Raw genomic sequence first — 17,005 nt, forward strand, 5'->3', positions numbered from 1 at the left:
TCATAAGTGCTCTCTGTTTTTTCTTTTTTTAAAAAATTGGCTAAAGAGTCTCAGGAAAAAGGAACGTTACAAAGACAGGAAGGGATCTTCCTGATCTTTTACAGCTATAGTTCCAGCAAGAACAATCTGCCACAATAGAACACACTTTGCAAAGGCCAAAAAATTTCCAGCATCCTTGCAAGCATGTTCAGCAATATGGTGTATGACCCCTGAGGCGCCTTTGGCAGATGTTCCAGCTCCTAGTCCCATCAGGTGGTATCCAGAGAGAGGAAAACATATATTACTGAATGTCATGTAATCTCTCACAAGCATTTCTGAGAGATTACATGACTTTCAGTAATACACCAGATAGAAATCGTTAGTGGATTATCATTTACAGTGCAGAATAATTCCTGAACTAATGGCTCAGCTGGCTTCTACTGGCTTTCACAGGATATTAAATATTTGGTATATGAAAAATATTACTCTTTAAGTTGTTTATCAGAAAGGGTGACATGGTGTTAACTGGATGTGGTAGAAACTAAAGCCATTTGCTGATACTAGATAATGAGGCAAATGGTTGAAGACTGGAATGGAGATAGCTTCTCTGCCACAGTCCCAAACCACCTTCATTGGGAGGGGAGGGACACGAGTTAGTTTTTACCTCAACATGGTGTCTAAGCTGTTAATGTGTCCATGATGTGTGTTAACTTTGCATTGGCATGTGACGTTTCTCAGGCTGTTGGAAATATCAGCCTGTCAGTTAGAAAAACTGTATGTTACCACATACATAAGGCATGTTTCCAAACTTTAACACAGTGAAGTAAAATAGATGCGACCCTGTAGAAGTAAATCATTGAGTAAAAGAGAGGAGTGCTTCATAGATCTTGATTTTTTCTTTCAAATGCACCCTGTCAAGCTGTTTTTCTCTTCAGCTGGATCTGAATATATTTATGCACATATATATGTATATGCATAGATGGAGATTAAAAATTGTCAGCAGGTATTTGCAGGCAAGAACTAGCAGATGGAAGAAAGGCCAAGGGTGAATTCATTTGAAAATGCTTCTCTGAAAGTGTACACAAGAATTCACACATACACAGAAATGACAAAAATATTAAGTTAGGTACCCACTATTTCCCTCTTAATGTGTAATTCTTTCCCAAGAGTGGACAGTTCTATGGTACAGATTTTTATTCTAAGCCAAGCTTGAAATTTGATACCTCTTTTTAAAGAAATGAAATGTTGCCAGAAACATATAGACAATGTTAATAAACATTATTGTATGCATACAATAATGTATGCATACATTATTGTATCAGTCCATGAGGTAGCATTATACGACAAGCAGTTCTGCCTAGCTGATTTCTCAAGTACATTTCCTTCAGTAGATACAATAATGCTGTGCTGATATCATTGCTTAAATGCTAACAGTTTTTATTTTCTTTTTTGTGGAAATTCATGTTTGCGTGCTTCTCCAAAAAATATGAGACACCCCACTGCAAATAAGGGCATCTGTACATTCAGAATACTCGATAGCATTACCATTCCAGTGTGTTTTCTGTGATTCTCCTCTTTAATGAGGCATTGCAGGATGTGCTGTTATGTTTACAAAAGTCCTAACTGATAATGACTTTAAAAAATGCAGAAGTACAGCTGCCAGCACAAACAGCCATAACACCAATTATCTCTGCAGCATTCAGTCATTATCTTGATTCAAAGGCAAAACTGATTCAGTGGGTGGTTTCCTTCTGATGTGTGGGAAATGGAGGGAAAGGTTCAACCCCACTGTCTTTTTTCCAATGTGCCCCATACTGTTTGTATATTGTGGTAGATTTTCTCCCAGTTGATACGCAACTAATTTTGCAGCCCTCAGTCTAAGCAGTCAGATTCTTAAAATGTGTGTGTGTGTGTCTGTGTGTGTGTTTGTGTGTTTAAAAATACATATATGAATGAATGACACAGCCATGGGAGGTAGTTTGGTAGCTGTTTTCTAATTTCACAATATCTGATGGTCAGGGCATCTGTATCACAGTAAAAAGAAGGAATTTGATTGATTGATTGATTGATTGATTGATTGATTGATTGATTGATTGATTGATTGATTGATTGATTGATTATGCCACTCCATTAGTGCAATGCACTAATCTGGGTGGTTTTACAACATACTAAAATAACACCCATTAGTTGTAGGGTTATAAATGAAAGGAATAGACACTAAAATATTAAAACTACAACAATTATAAGAGACATAAATTCTAGCTAAAAGACAAAATGCAAGGCATAGAAAAGCTGACTGTGTGCAAACACACTCCAACAAGTACTCTGTTTTCGTGAAGGAATGTCACAGGATCAAAATTTTAAAGACTTGAGGTTATATAATTCTGAATCTAACAAATGTCAAAGGTAATGAATATTCTATATTAATAAAAGAATTCTTCCTTGATTTGAAGACATTGTTGCTGGGAAAATGCAGTTGCAGAGCTTTGGTCAAAATATCAGGCAAAATCACAGGACTATGGAGATTTACAGAAACATAACAAGGCTATCAAAGCTTAAATATCTCAAAAGAACCCCAAACATACTGGCACTGATAGTCATTACACTTGGTTCAGACGACATAAATGGACCATGTGTACAGTTGTTGCCTTTCTGCATCCCTGCTAGTCTTTTGTCCAGGCAACTATGGACAGACACCATAAGAGGGTAATGATGGATTATTTTGTATTGTCTTTCACCCAATCACATGTAATACACTAATAAATAAAATCAGAAGTGTTTTGTCCCACAGCACAAATATAGTGGTATTCATCATGTTATTGTTTCACAGTTCTCACTCACATTAGTGTTTGGAAGATAATTTCTCTCTTTTTAATTGGTGAGGTCATCATGAACAGCACTGTAGCTCAAGCAATCTCATAGTGCCTAGGGTTTACGGTCGTTGTTACTCAATATTTCAAGATACCTCTGATAAATTGCTATACAACTCGAAGTACTCTGAACTGAATTACAGAACTAATCTACTTTCACTTGTACCTTTGTATTTTCAAATGCATTAAAAGAATATTTCATCACAAATATTTCTATATGGAATAGATTGGTTTTGTAATTCAAGGACTACAGCTGTATAGCAATTTATCAGCAGTATCCTAAATTCGCAAACTTATTATCTGAATCTATCAAAGAAATATGTGAATACAGGCACCATGTATCCATTCTATCCACTTTTCATTGACAAAGTAACAATGCAAAAACATATTTCTTCAGTGTGGGTTTCCAGCACTTCCTGACAGAATTTCTTTCACATCTCTCAGAAGTAAATATGAATCCCTATTACCACAGGGATCTCTCAACTGATTCATCTCCTCGTGGCTACAACATCTATCGCTACCTGTCAAAGTTGTGTTACAGCTGGAAGACATTATAGATTAAAAGCAGAGATATGTTTACAATTGTAAGACAGAGAGACATTCATACTGAAAGGAAATGGAATACTGACATGAGCTTAACTCTCCCCGGGAAACAAAGTCCTCCACTCCGCACCCACCCTGGAAAAATTACATGTGGTGTGTTAACCAGAGGGTATGTTTATACTGCAAGTTAAATAGCAGCATATCTATCTATCTGCAATCTATCTCACATCTAGAGGGTCATTTTAAATGGAAAAAACACTCTAGGTAGTAGACAGGCTGTGGTTTTTCAAGTTGTGAAATTGGTTCATTTTTTAAAAAAAATCCATTGTATGTTTACTCTGGGAAAACATCAAGCACTGTGATAACATGATAATTCCTGATCTATGTGCTAATCCTGAAGCAGGCAAAGCAATTTCCTCCTCATCCAAACAGTGTTCTCACATATGTAAACCAGCAGGAGTTTGACAAAATGCTTTCCACTTGAGATCTTTGTAAACAGGGCATGAGAGGTTGACTTCTCATTGGCCAAATCATTGGTCCATTTAGCTCAGTACTATCCTCTCTGACTGGCAGTACCTCTCCAGCTTTTCACATAGAAAGCTTGCTCAATCTTTTCTCGTGGTGCCAAGCATTTCATCGGAGTCATATGGAGGCAAAACCTGTGCCCTGCTGCAGCGTGAGAGTTTTTGCCTCATTTGTACCACCCCTCCTGCTCTGCCCCTGTCATGCCATAGTAAATGTTTATCAGTATGGCAGTCTGATTTACAGAATATCCCACAAAACAGCCATCATCTGGATGGAGAATTAAGGATCTTTCATTTGAGGTTTCTTTTGAGCAGGGATCCCCAACCTGCGGTCCGTGGACCAATACCTGCTGGTGGCGCTGGCAGGACTGGGCCACTAAGACAGATCTCCTGCCCCTTCACACCCCCTCCACGTATGCATGTACACCCCCCATATATGCACACTGACACATGCCGACACACCCATGGTGTGACAACCCCAGACCTACTGGAGTATGCCACCATGTAACTATGCTGCCACCAACCATTCCCTATAAGGAGTCACACAGACCAGGAATGGATTTTACTAAACAAAAGAACAAGGTTTATTGAAACAACAAACAGGGTACATAAAAGAATCAGGTAAATAGGATAATGTAACGTGGCATGGCCCCAAACATACACATATAACAGATTGGTTCCCACAGAACCCTTTAAGGTAACGCACAGACCCTGAACCTATCAGTTCTGGCTACCTAAATAGAAACCTGAACCTATCAGGTATGTACTAACTGACACACAGTTGTACCCAGTCTGACACACAGACTCCAACTCCTCACTCTCCACACAAGCTCCAGATATATATACAGTACAGCACCTCCCCCTGATGTCCCGCCTTCCACTCCCCATAGGATGGAACTTTCCCTCCAAACCCATGACAGACAGGTACCATCAGTGCTGTATGTAACACCTCCCCTCTTTATAAGTTGTTTTGCAGGGGAAAAGCTAAAGTGCTTTTCTCCAAAAAAACAACCAGGATCAAAACACAAAACAGTTACACATTATAACACAATACCATACTTACACTCTAGGTCAAACATAACACTTATGCATGTAAACATTAACTTTTGCAATACATTAAGTTACCTTTATTAATACAAACCAAGCATGTTTAATAAACAGGTACATTTAACTTTTGGTCACCAAAATATACATAGTCCATGGTTTCTTCGCCGTCTTCACTCGTCGGGTCTTCTTGACAAGGCGTCAGCAACACAGTTCATTGACCCTCTGACCACCTTCACTTCAAAGTCAAAATCTTGCAGGTTTAAAGCCCACCTCATAAGTTTACTATTATGGGTTTTCATTGTCTTTAACCACTGCAGTGGTGAGTGGTCAGTGCACAGAACAAAATGTCTTCCCCAGATGTAAGGCTTGGCCTTCTGGATCGCGTATACTATGGCCAGGCACTCCTTTTCCATGGTTGCCAAATGTCTCTCACCTTTCTGGAGTTTCCTACTCAGGTAGGACACTGGATGCTGGTCACCATTTTCATCCTCCTGGCAAAGAACTGCTCCTACCCCGCTGTTAGACGCATCGGTGTAGATGATGAACTCCCGGTCGAAGTCTGGAGCACGCAGCACTGGATAATTGATGAGCGCCTCCTTCAACCTCCGGAACGCCTCCTCACAGTCGCTGGTCCACGGGATGCGGTCATCAGTCTTCTTCCGCGTCAGATCGGTCAGCGGAGTCGCTATCTCGCTAAACCTCGGGATGAACTTTCTGTAGTAGCCCACCAACCCAAGAAATGATTTGACTTTGTTCTTGGTGTTGGGTCTGGGCCAATCACGAACGGCTTCTATTTTGGCCCCTAGGGGTTTGATCACTCCTCCCCCTACTATGTGACCCAAGTATTTTATTTCTGGGCTACCCAGCGGCAGTTTGTTCTCTTTGCAGGGCCTAAGCCAAAGCACTTCCTCCCCTGGGTTAAAGTGCCTCTCCCTGGCTTTCTGGTCATACCAGGTTTTCTGTCTAACCTTCTGAGCTTGCAGGTTCTCTGCTGCTAGCTCTAGGTTTCTCTTTAGGTCATTCATTAAAGAGTCTATATATGTCACAACATCTTGTGGGTCATCCTGGGTGATCTGTTCCCAATTTTGTTTGATTAAATCTAGTGGACCTTTCACCCTTCTCCCAAACAAAAGTTCAAACGGACTGAACCCGGTACTGGCTTGTGGCACTGATCGATAAGCAAACAAAAGGGATTGCAGCTTCTGGTCCCAATTGTTTGGATTCTCTGCCAAGTAAGCCCTAATCATGCGCATCAGAGTCCCATTGAACTTCTCCATTAACCCATTACTTTCGGGGTGATAGGCAGTGGTTTCCTTGTGTTTAATTCCACAGATTTGCCATAACCGTTTCATGAGCTTTGATGTAAACGATGTGCCCAAATCTGTGATTATTTCTGAGGCAAATCCCATCCTGGACATATACCCCACCAAGGCATCTGCCACTGTGTTAGTTTCGATGTTAGTCAAGGGTATGGCTTCGGGGTACCTCGTGGCATGGTCCACAATGGTGAGAATGAACCGGTTCCCCCTCTTTGTGGCCTTGGGCAAAGGTCCCACAATATCCACTCCTATACATTTGAACGGGGTGTCAATCACAGGCAAAGGACACAACTTCGCTTTGGTCCTGTCACGGTTATTCCCCTGCCTCTGACACACATCACATTGTTTACAGAACTCCTTGATCTGCTTCCCTATTTCAGGCCAGTAAAAATTTTGTGTGATTCTCTGCTGTGTTTTGTTCACCCCTAAGTGTGCAGCAAACATGTCAGAGTGCCCCCTTTGTAAGATCATGGGGCAATACTTTTCAGGTACCACTAGCTGACTTCTGATCCCATCTCCCCCTTTTGAGATATTCATCAGGGTCTCTCTATATAAAATTCCCTTTTTCTCACGAAATCTCGCTGGGGTTTCAGGTGTTAACTGGGTGTCTGTCACCTTTTCAAAACACTTTCGGAGAGTGGCGTCTGCCTTTTGCTCTTGGCCAAATTTGCTGTCTGTGGTTAAGGTTTCCACCACAGCTTCGGAACTACCCTCATCTGCTTCCGTCTCGGGCTCTTCAGTACCCCCCTGAACTGTCCCTGTGGTGGCTTGTGAGCGTGTAATCACTAGCACCCGTTTCACATGTTCAGCCAGGTCATTTCCCACGAGCACGGCTGCTGACAGAGTCGATGAAATCGCTAGCCGCCAAACTCCCCTCCAGCCTTGAAAGCTCACAGGTACCTCAGCTACTGGCAGTGAGATCACCTGCCCCTCAATCCCTGCCACCTTCAAGCTCTCATTTGGGATTATATACTTCATAGGAATAATGTCTGGATGGCACAGGGTCACCTGGGAACAAGTATCCCTTAGCCCCCTATACTGATGGTCAAGTATTCCTACGTCCACCCCTGCGGTCTCAAACAATTGCGAATCTGTCCTAATTAGTAAGCAGCGCTTGACCTCCACAAGAGGACCATTTTCCCCAGCCTGATCAGCAGATGTAACTGGTTCAGAGTGAGTAGCCATGGTAACAGGCTCCCTCAATGGCAAGGAGCTTTGCTCTGTCTGGACACAGAACACAGCTTTTGGCTTGGTTCCACTCAAATCATGAGGCAAACTTCCCTTTAGCTGCTTTAATTTCTCACACTCTGAGATTAGATGGCCCTTTCCTTGACAGAAATAACATTTTCTGCTGTACTTGGAGTCTTTCTCCTCTGGTTTTGGTTTTCCCTCCAAAATCTGAGGTCTTTGTGGTTTCATGTCTGAGGGCTTCCCTTCAACATGGGCCCCTCCCCCTTGCTGGTTTTTCCCTGGTCCCTGAGAGTACTTGCTGTAGGTTTCTTTGGGTTTACCTACAGATTTCCCCTCAGCACCTAAGGGCTTTCTTATTTGGTAAATAAAATCTGCGATCTCTGCCGCCTCTGTCACAGATTTCGGTTTCCTCTCCCTCACCTGGAACTTCAGTTCCCCATGCAGGACTGAATAAAACTGTTCCAGCGCTATCAGGTCTTTGAGCTGCTGGAAGGTCTCTGTCCCCTCCTGAGACAGCCATTTCTCTAGCAGCCTCACCAGTTGGGCCCCCACTTGGGTAAAAGTCTGCTCTGGTTTTTTGGTGAGTGACCTGAATTTTTGCCTCAGCTGTTCAGCAGTTATCCCATGTCTGGCAAACACCAGTTTTTTAAACTCAGCGAAATCTTTCAACAGTTCCACTGGCATCTCTGCATAGACTTCTGCCAGGCTGCCACTGATTAAAGATCGCATAATGGTCATCTTCTCAGTTTCCCTTACTGAGAAGTCCACAAATGCTCTTTCCACGAGGGAAAAGAACACCTCAGGGCAATCTCCCTTGTGGTACACAGGGAATTTCTTCAGGTCAGTTTTAGACAGGCTGCCTTCCCCATTCCCTGGGTTCCCCTCATTATTATTGTTATTACTATTTCTATTCATTATCTCCAGCTTCTTCAGCTCAAACGCCATTTTCTCTAACTCAAATTGTCTTTGTTTCTCCCTTTCCTCCATTCTTTCTCTCTCTAATCTTTCCTCCATTTCAAATTGCCTTTGTTTCTCTTCCCTTTCTATTTCCCTCATCCTCAGTTCATGCTGTTGGGCTAGGACCATTTTTCTGAGTTCTGGGTTCTGTTCTCCCGTGCTCTCATCCTGCACTGAGCCAAATTCCTCCTCAGAACCTTGGTCTACCTGTGGGTCCCTTACTTCCCCCATTTCTGCCATTTGGCTTCGAGTCAAGGGCATAATCCCCCCCAGAACAGGCTGCCTTCAAAAGTCAAGTCTCAAAATAAAGCGACGACTTTTTTTTTTTTTGCCTCAGGAACAGCCTTCTATAGATTGCTGCTGTTCCTTCAGCACTAACTTGCAACTGTTGCCAGGCAGAATCCACCCCCTCTGCTAGGCCTCTCAGCAGACAGGCTAGGTCACTGTTACTTCACACAGCTTTGCCTCAGCCCTTTTCCCGCCAAAACGGGTTGCCTCAGAGCTCCCTAATCTAGTCCCCAATCTGAGTTGGCACGTTCTTCCACTAGCGTACCTCCCCGTGAGGTAAGCCTAGAAGATTACCTACGCGCCCTCAGATTGTCCCTGACTAGGCCCCCCTTGCTCTGGGCACACTTGCCAAGGCTTTGCTGGACCACTGGACTACTGGACCAGTCGTATCCCACACGCTGGACACCAATCAATGTGACAACCCCAGACCTACTGGAGTATGCCACCATGTAACTATGCTGCCACCAACCATTCCCTATAAGGAGTCACACAGACCAGGAATGGATTTTACTAAACAAAAGAACAAGGTTTATTGAAACAACAAACAGGGTACATAAAAGAATCAGGTAAATAGGATAATGTAACGTGGCATGGCCCCAAACATACACATATAACAGATTGGTTCCCACAGAACCCTTTAAGGTAACGCACAGACCCTGAACCTATCAGTTCTGGCTACCTAAATAGAAACCTGAACCTATCAGGTATGTACTAACTGACACACAGTTGTACCCAGTCTGACACACAGACTCCAACTCCTCACTCTCCACACAAGCTCCAGATATATATACAGTACAGCACCTCCCCCTGATGTCCCGCCTTCCACTCCCCATAGGATGGAACTTTCCCTCCAAACCCATGACAGACAGGTACCATCAGTGCTGTATGTAACACATGGATGCACAGATGCACACACACCCCACCCATGCATGAATGCACACATACCACCCATATACACGCACGGATGCACCACTCACCCACACACGGACACCCTGCCCATGCACGAACACACCATCTCCTCACACATGGATGCAGACAAGGCCCGCCCACGCACGCATGGATGACGCCACCCTGCCTGCCTGCTGGACCGGTCCGTGGTGTGAAAAAGGTTGGAGACCACGGTGGGTTTTTGGGGGGTTTTATTGTTGTTTGTTTGTTGTTGTTTGAGAGCACTGCTTTTGAGGATACCTTAATACTCTGAGATTGGTTCTTCTTAGAAAAAGGATTTTGAGTTATACAGAATATTTGACTAAGTGCATTTAATTTTTTTACATTTTTTGCAGGAAAAGCTTCTGAACTAATCTATGGTCCTTTTCTTAAAACCCAATTGTGTAGTTAAGCCTGGTCTAAGGTGGTGGAAGGAGCCAACTATAAAATACATTATAAATAAAGCTGAGGGATGTTACATTACAATAATTTGTTTCAAGATATATGGTGTTTGTTTTTGTTTTTCTTAAACAATAAAAAATGCATGTAATTTCATCACAATATATTCATATTTTCTTCTTAGCTAATAGTAAATACAAAATAGTCAATATAGTAATGTAAATCAACACACAGAAATAGCTACATCAATCATGACATTTAATTTACAAAACTGCCATTTCTCATTCATCAACTAAAAGATTGTTTTATGTTTATACTGGCTTGGTCAGAAATGGTAACTTGAAGTCAAACTGAAAGAACCATAGGGTTGGGATAATTTTCAAGGATCACAACTAGAGATGGGGACAAATGGCGCTTTGTCTTCGTTTGTGGGGGGTCAACCTTGATGAACCATGGACCATGAATTTTCCCCTGATGATCCCACGAACCACAAATCAATTCATCAGTTCATTGGGTCTTTTTTTTTAAATAGCCCATGGGCCTATCTTTAAAAAAAGCTGAGTGCTTGCCCCCACAGCCTGCCTCCACTCCCTTCCCACTGCTGCTTACCTTGCTCAGATGCTTCCTCCTGCTCTGCCACCACTTCCACAGCAACAGATGCTAGACTGCCAGAACCATGGTTTCTGTTCGAGCAGCCTAGCTTTTGTAAGGAACCGTGGGGAAAGCTTCCCTTTGGGCAAGCCTGAGTAAAGGGCAGACATAGAAAGACAGAAGACCAACCCAAGGGATCCTCACCCCCACTGTCTTTGCAAAGACAGCAGGATGATCAGGCTTCCTCCAACTCTTTATGCCCGCTCGGTTCATTGCTTGCTTCAGGCGTCTTCTTTCTGTGACCCTGCGGCATAAACTGGGGAAGCCTGATTGAAATTATCCCCTTCCCTGTTTGCAAAGACAGCGGGGGGACTCCCCTGTCTATGCTGCAGGGACATGGAAAGACAGGGGAAGACTGACCAAATCAAACCCCCCCATCTTTGTAAACAGGGGGATTGGGTTCCCTTTGGGCAGGCTTTAGCATGCTCCCCAAAGGGAAAACCCCTCTCTGCCTATGCTCCCAAGGAACAAAGGGGGCATAAGCAGAGAGGGATAGGCAAAGAGATGAAAGTAAAAGGGTTATATTCATGGCTTTGTACTCATCAGGGTCTTTTGACCTCAAAAATACTAAGCAACAAATATCTGATGAATCTGTGATATTGGTTGAATATCACGATTGTTTATATCCGTCCCCATGTCTAGTCACAAAGATATATTCAGAATTAAAATTGCAAATCTATTATGAATATTTTACCCAAGAACAGTGAGAAGATTAAGACAAAATGCTTCCAAATATTAGTAGTGACGGATATTCAGAGACATCTTGTTTATGTCCAGTCATTTCTTGAGAGAGTAATTTTCAGCTAAGGGTTGCCAACTGATATGTCCTGTTCAGCAAAGATGCAGAGTACAGACCAGGTGTACAAAACCTATAGTATACAACTTTGAACAAGCATAGATTCCATACAGGAGGTTAGATGAACATGAAGAGCTTATGTGCAACACTGGCGGATCTGATTCTGCTCTTGCTTTGCCTTGAGCACTCATTTTTCGTGGTATGTTCTCTAACCATGGCTGTTATCAACTGCTAATTCTTTATCTGGAGTCACAATTACTCATAGCTACTGAGATATTTGAAAAGTTAGCAACCATATTCATACAAGTCTAGGAGCATAACAAAATGCAGCGCTAGTGGCATCTCCTGTGATGTAAAATTACATAGCAGAACCATCACAACAGCTCTCAATAAATAATGTTCTAACTTGTGGAGACCCTTCTCAGACTTTTCTAAGAATAAATTACTCAGAAGTATTTAGTCATCCCCTTCTCCTTGGCTCACTCCAGCATTTTGTCCTGGCTCACTCCAGTACTAAGCAGCTTCTCCAAGTCCATACAGGATGGCTCTTCTCCTGGGAGAAACAATGGGGAATTGAACTCCCAAGTAGGAATGAGCCATTCATGTTCACACACATTCGCAAAAGAAAACAAATTGAGGCTCTTTTTTATTATTATTGTGTAATTTCATTGATTATCGACAGAAAGCCCCTAAAATATGAATGATTCATATTTTAAAGAGAGAGATACACAGAAGCAGCCAGTTCGAACATCTGGGGAGAGTGGAAATTTTGAATCTATAGGAGGGTCTGGAACCAAGTGAGGAGTGCTCTTTGTTTAATGGTTCCTTGTTATGAGATAACTGTGCTGAGCTGGTAGTGGTGCCCTCCGTCTTGCATCGTGCCTTTTCTGTCTTACGTCCTTTCTCAGCTTTATTTTTTCTTTATTTGAAAGGGGATTTCTCCCATTTCTTTAGATGATTTATGTGCTGTCTGGTAGCATGCCTGTGGCAGTCTGCCTCTTTGGGACTCTTTTTCCCCCCTGACTTCTTCGGGAATTTTTTTCCATCTCTTCAGTGGTTTTCTTTTGTTTTTACCCCTTCTTTTCTTGGGACATTTTTGCTGCTATTTGGGCCTAGACTGTCTGTTGCTACCTGCCTGCTGGATCGAAAGAAGAGAAGGCACACATGGTGTGGAGAAATTTCCCAGTATGCTAATAGTTTTGGTTGAGGGAGTGAATGTGGTGGTTTTTTTCCTTTTATTTGCTTGTTTTTCTTGGTTTGGGGGAAAAGGGGTTTTCTGTGTATTTTATTTTGCTATTTTACCCCACAGGGAGATGCTTTCCCTTTTTGACTGATTTTTAAAATTGCTATTTGCTGTGAATTTATTTATTGTGAATTTATTCTGTTAAAGGTGTATATTTTGTTATTGGGTAGTCTTTATCCTATACTGTTGCCCACCTTTAGAGTAGATTGATTCTCTGTTGCCTTGCCTTTCTACTTTTTTTGGAGTAGTCTTTTCGAGTTATTTAGGGCTGGAAGTGCCAGAAATATTAATGGGAAACCTGAAACAAAAACCCAAAAGAGACTCTCTTGCATGTTAAACAAAAGTACTAGTACACATAGTACACACAGAGAGAGAGAGAAACCCACTAAAACCACCTGAAATGAAAGAAATACTTTTTTTCCCTGTCCAGAACCCTACTCCCAGCTTTTGGCTCTGCAATCAGAAACCCAACTCACTGAGCTATCCAGTAACTCAGCTGATAGGGAGCTGCTATTCTTGAGCTAAGCCTGGGTTTTCCTCTGGTATGTTTTTTCCCCTTTCCTGTATTTTAATACATTACATTTTGGAAATGATATAACCAGAATTGATTTCCACTGTTTTTCTCCTTCTGAAGTTTCTGCTGAAACACCACTCTCTGTAAGTGGCTTCCATGTGTAAGAATTAATGGCTGAAATGTTGATAAAAAGTTTATCCAGGAGATACTATTTAAGCAATAGTTCTTGGCTCCTTCTTAAACAGCCCTCCCCCATCTCTAATCATTGTTGGCAAGTCAGCTACCAATAAAATAAAGTCAGATCAATACCAAGACGGATAACAACAGCTTGATGGAAATAAAAGGGTACTAAACTTTCCAAAGGTCTTCATCCATTTATGCAGTCCCCTGCAGAGATCACCAAAGTGCATTCTTTCTAAATGCACTCCATAACCTCATACTCAGTTTGAGATATTTATACCTTTCCTTGGGTAGCAGGAAAACCAATAGAAAAGGAAGGGCAGAAATATATAACACAATAATATCTAAAATAAAAGAATATGATGTGTTATGAACACATAAAATCAAAAGAGAGAAATAACTAGCCAGTATAAGTTCCTTTGTTATGGCAGAACAACATATTATGGCATAATAATATGTTCTCCATCCAGCCATGACCTCTTGCATAACTTGGGGAGGAAGGGTGTCTCATGATAAGTACACCTGAGAAAGGGGGTTGTACAGACAATAACAATCTTAGATTTGTCCACAAAGCTCTCTGGGTGGCATTTAGCAAGAATAGCCTCTCACTTCTGCCTCGGAAACTGGGATATGTGTTAAGAGAATCAATAAAAGAAGAAAAGCAAAGTATTTTTGCATACTAAAATGAGCCACAGAAATGAACACATACAACTTCTACACAATGATGAATTGTGCCAGAGCTATTGCCTCTGCAGAACTATGAACGGTGTAAGGGGTGGCCATGTATGTGACTTTACAGAGGACAGTTTTTTCTTTCAAGGGCTGTCCAACCCTAATCCAATTTAAAAGTAGCCGCCTAGAGTGGTCCTCATCCAACCAGATAGGCGGGATATAAACAAAATAAATAAAATAAAAATGAGAGATCAGGAGCCCAACTGTACTTGGCTCCAGGGGAACAGACTAGGCTGAGTAAGAAAACAAGCCATCTGGTCGCAGACTTCCCCACAACAGTGAGATGTACAATTCTTGTCAAACTAGAATTTTATGTTAAATTTTCATCAGTGAAATGCAAGTGAATGTTCATCATATGCATTGATGTGTGTCTCCTTCCTTTAATGATCCATCTCCTCTTTTTTTGGTAATGCATGTCCTTTTTGGCCATGTCCTTTTTTTTTTGTTTTGTTTTTGTTTTGTTTTTTGTTCCCATAACCACTGTGATCTTAACTGCATTAAAAGCTTATTCTGGTGTTATTGATGTAAAGAAGATCCACATTGTTAAGGTCAGGTGAAGCAGTGCTGTTAGGTATCTCCCCAAAATCCATGCACTCAATGTGGAAGCCTGAACAGGGGAGATCTCTATGCACTTGGCCCTATACATGGAGGCTTTAAATGAGCTGGAAGCTCACAATGAGAACTTCAGTTCATATGGAAACCAATGTGCATAGAGCAGAGGTGCGCAATCTCTGGAGGCTGAGGGAGCTATTTTATGTCTCAGTTACCCGTCCCAATCTTGGTGGCGTCTGAGTAAAGTGATGTTGCTTTCTTTTTCTATTTTCTGTTACAGATCAGTGGTTCCCAGCCTTGGTTCCCCAGATGTTCTTGGACTACAAGACAGCTTCTAGGGGTTTTAGTCCAAGAACATCAGAGGACCCAAGATTGGGAACCATTGTGATAAATCATGTGGCCTTGCTTTATATAAAGAATGGTTTCTGCTCAGTTCCAGTTTTGAGCTTAATAAAACATTACTGAAGGATGTGCCATTTCCAGCAGGTGTCTGGGGGTTACATTTGACCCATAGATTTGCTGATTTTGTCCACCACAATATGGAGATCCACTAATCTATCCACAGCACATAGACATTATTGGAATCACAGTTCAAAAGCACAACATGGGACTGGAAGAAGAACATCTCCTGAAACAGGTTATTTACAATGTTCATCCTATAGCATAATCCTATTATTAATGTCCCTTCAAATCTATGATTGTCTGAGCAACACGACCATCATAGCCCATGATGATCAGACCATACCTCCTACTCTTGGCTATTTCCATTTATTTACACATTCCTATCATGCAGCATTTATTTATCTCCTTTGAATTACATTCCAATTTGAGTTTCTAAATTCAGAATGCCTTTTTTCTTCATGTGTATATGTCCTGGCATAGCCTGCACTTTTTAAAATCAACATCTATCCTAAATGTCAAATCCTAGGCACGACGGAATGCAATTAAGACATCCTAGTACTCTTCCCCATCTGCTGATCAAGGAAGTTTATTTCTTTTCTTGCTTAAGATGCTTGTAATTTTTGATTTCCTTTATGATGATTCAGGATTTATTACTCATGGATGGTGATGAGGGGAGGATAATTAATTAAGGCTGTAATCTTATATCTGCTCATTTGGAAGTAGGTCTCATTGAAATACTTGAGACTTTCCATCAGAATAAGCATGCGAAAGTTTGTATATGTTATGTTACGTTATGTTAGAAGAACATAACATAACTAACATAAGATAACATAAGATAAGACAAGACAATGTAATGTAATGTAATATATAATTAGATTTTTTTTATTGTGCTCAAGGTACTTGAATTTTCCATCAAACTGTGGTGGGGACGGGTTGATCTTAATCACTTCCTGTCTCTATTTTAATCACTTCTTGTTTTTATTTTCTCTCTCTTTTTTCAGTGCTCCTCCAAACTCATGAACAGCAATGTTAAATTAGAAGACGCATGTGTGAGTGTTCTGTTTCAGCTTTACCACTTGAGGAGTCTTTTGTGCATTTTGTTAGACAGTCACAGACTCTGTAGAAGAAACTATGCATTTCCTAGGAAAGAAGTGAAGGAAAGGTCTGTGTTTGTTCAATACATTCCAGGCTGAGTTGAATTACCCTCATCACACTCTTTAAATAAATATTGAGATCATGCTCTCTGTTCCTCTCTTTTCTTTCGGAAAAGCAAATGAAAAAAAGGAGCAAACATTAGTAAAGCATACTGCAGGCCCATATCCATGAAGCTGTATCGTCCTCAGAAATACTCTGTATCAACATGCATCTCCTCTACATTATTCATGAATTGCTTCTCCTTTTGTGTGCCCCACTGATCAAAAAAATAAATACTAGAATATATTTATCTGTCAGCATATCCTAGGAATATGGTAGCAAACAGCATCAAGGCATGACTAGTGCCTCACTAGCTAATATCATTCATTCCCTTTATTGTATTAAAGAAAATAGTGCAAAGAAAATGTACCTAAGAGACTGAAAGCAGGCATCTCAAACCTCTAGTTTTTGATGTTTATAAACTACAGAATATGCTTGTTTCCATTAATGACTATCTCAAGGGGGAACTGCTCCCCCTTCTGGAATGTGTCATTGTCCATTGTCCTAACTTGTCCCAGTTCCTTTATCCAGGGTGTGGGTCCAACTTGCCCACTAGGAGGTTGTGGGAAGTGAGAGGAAGGTGAGGGAGAAAACAGAGAGTAAGTTTGATGGTGTGGATGGAGTGGGCATTAAGAGAGAGAACCAGAATTAGTCCTGGGAATAGAGTACAGAAGACAGAGAGTTAAGCCCAGGAACA

The sequence above is a fragment of the Pogona vitticeps genome, chromosome 3 (genome assembly GCF_051106095.1).
Source record: "Pogona vitticeps strain Pit_001003342236 chromosome 3, PviZW2.1, whole genome shotgun sequence".
NCBI classification, from domain to species: domain Eukaryota; kingdom Metazoa; phylum Chordata; class Lepidosauria; order Squamata; family Agamidae; genus Pogona; species Pogona vitticeps.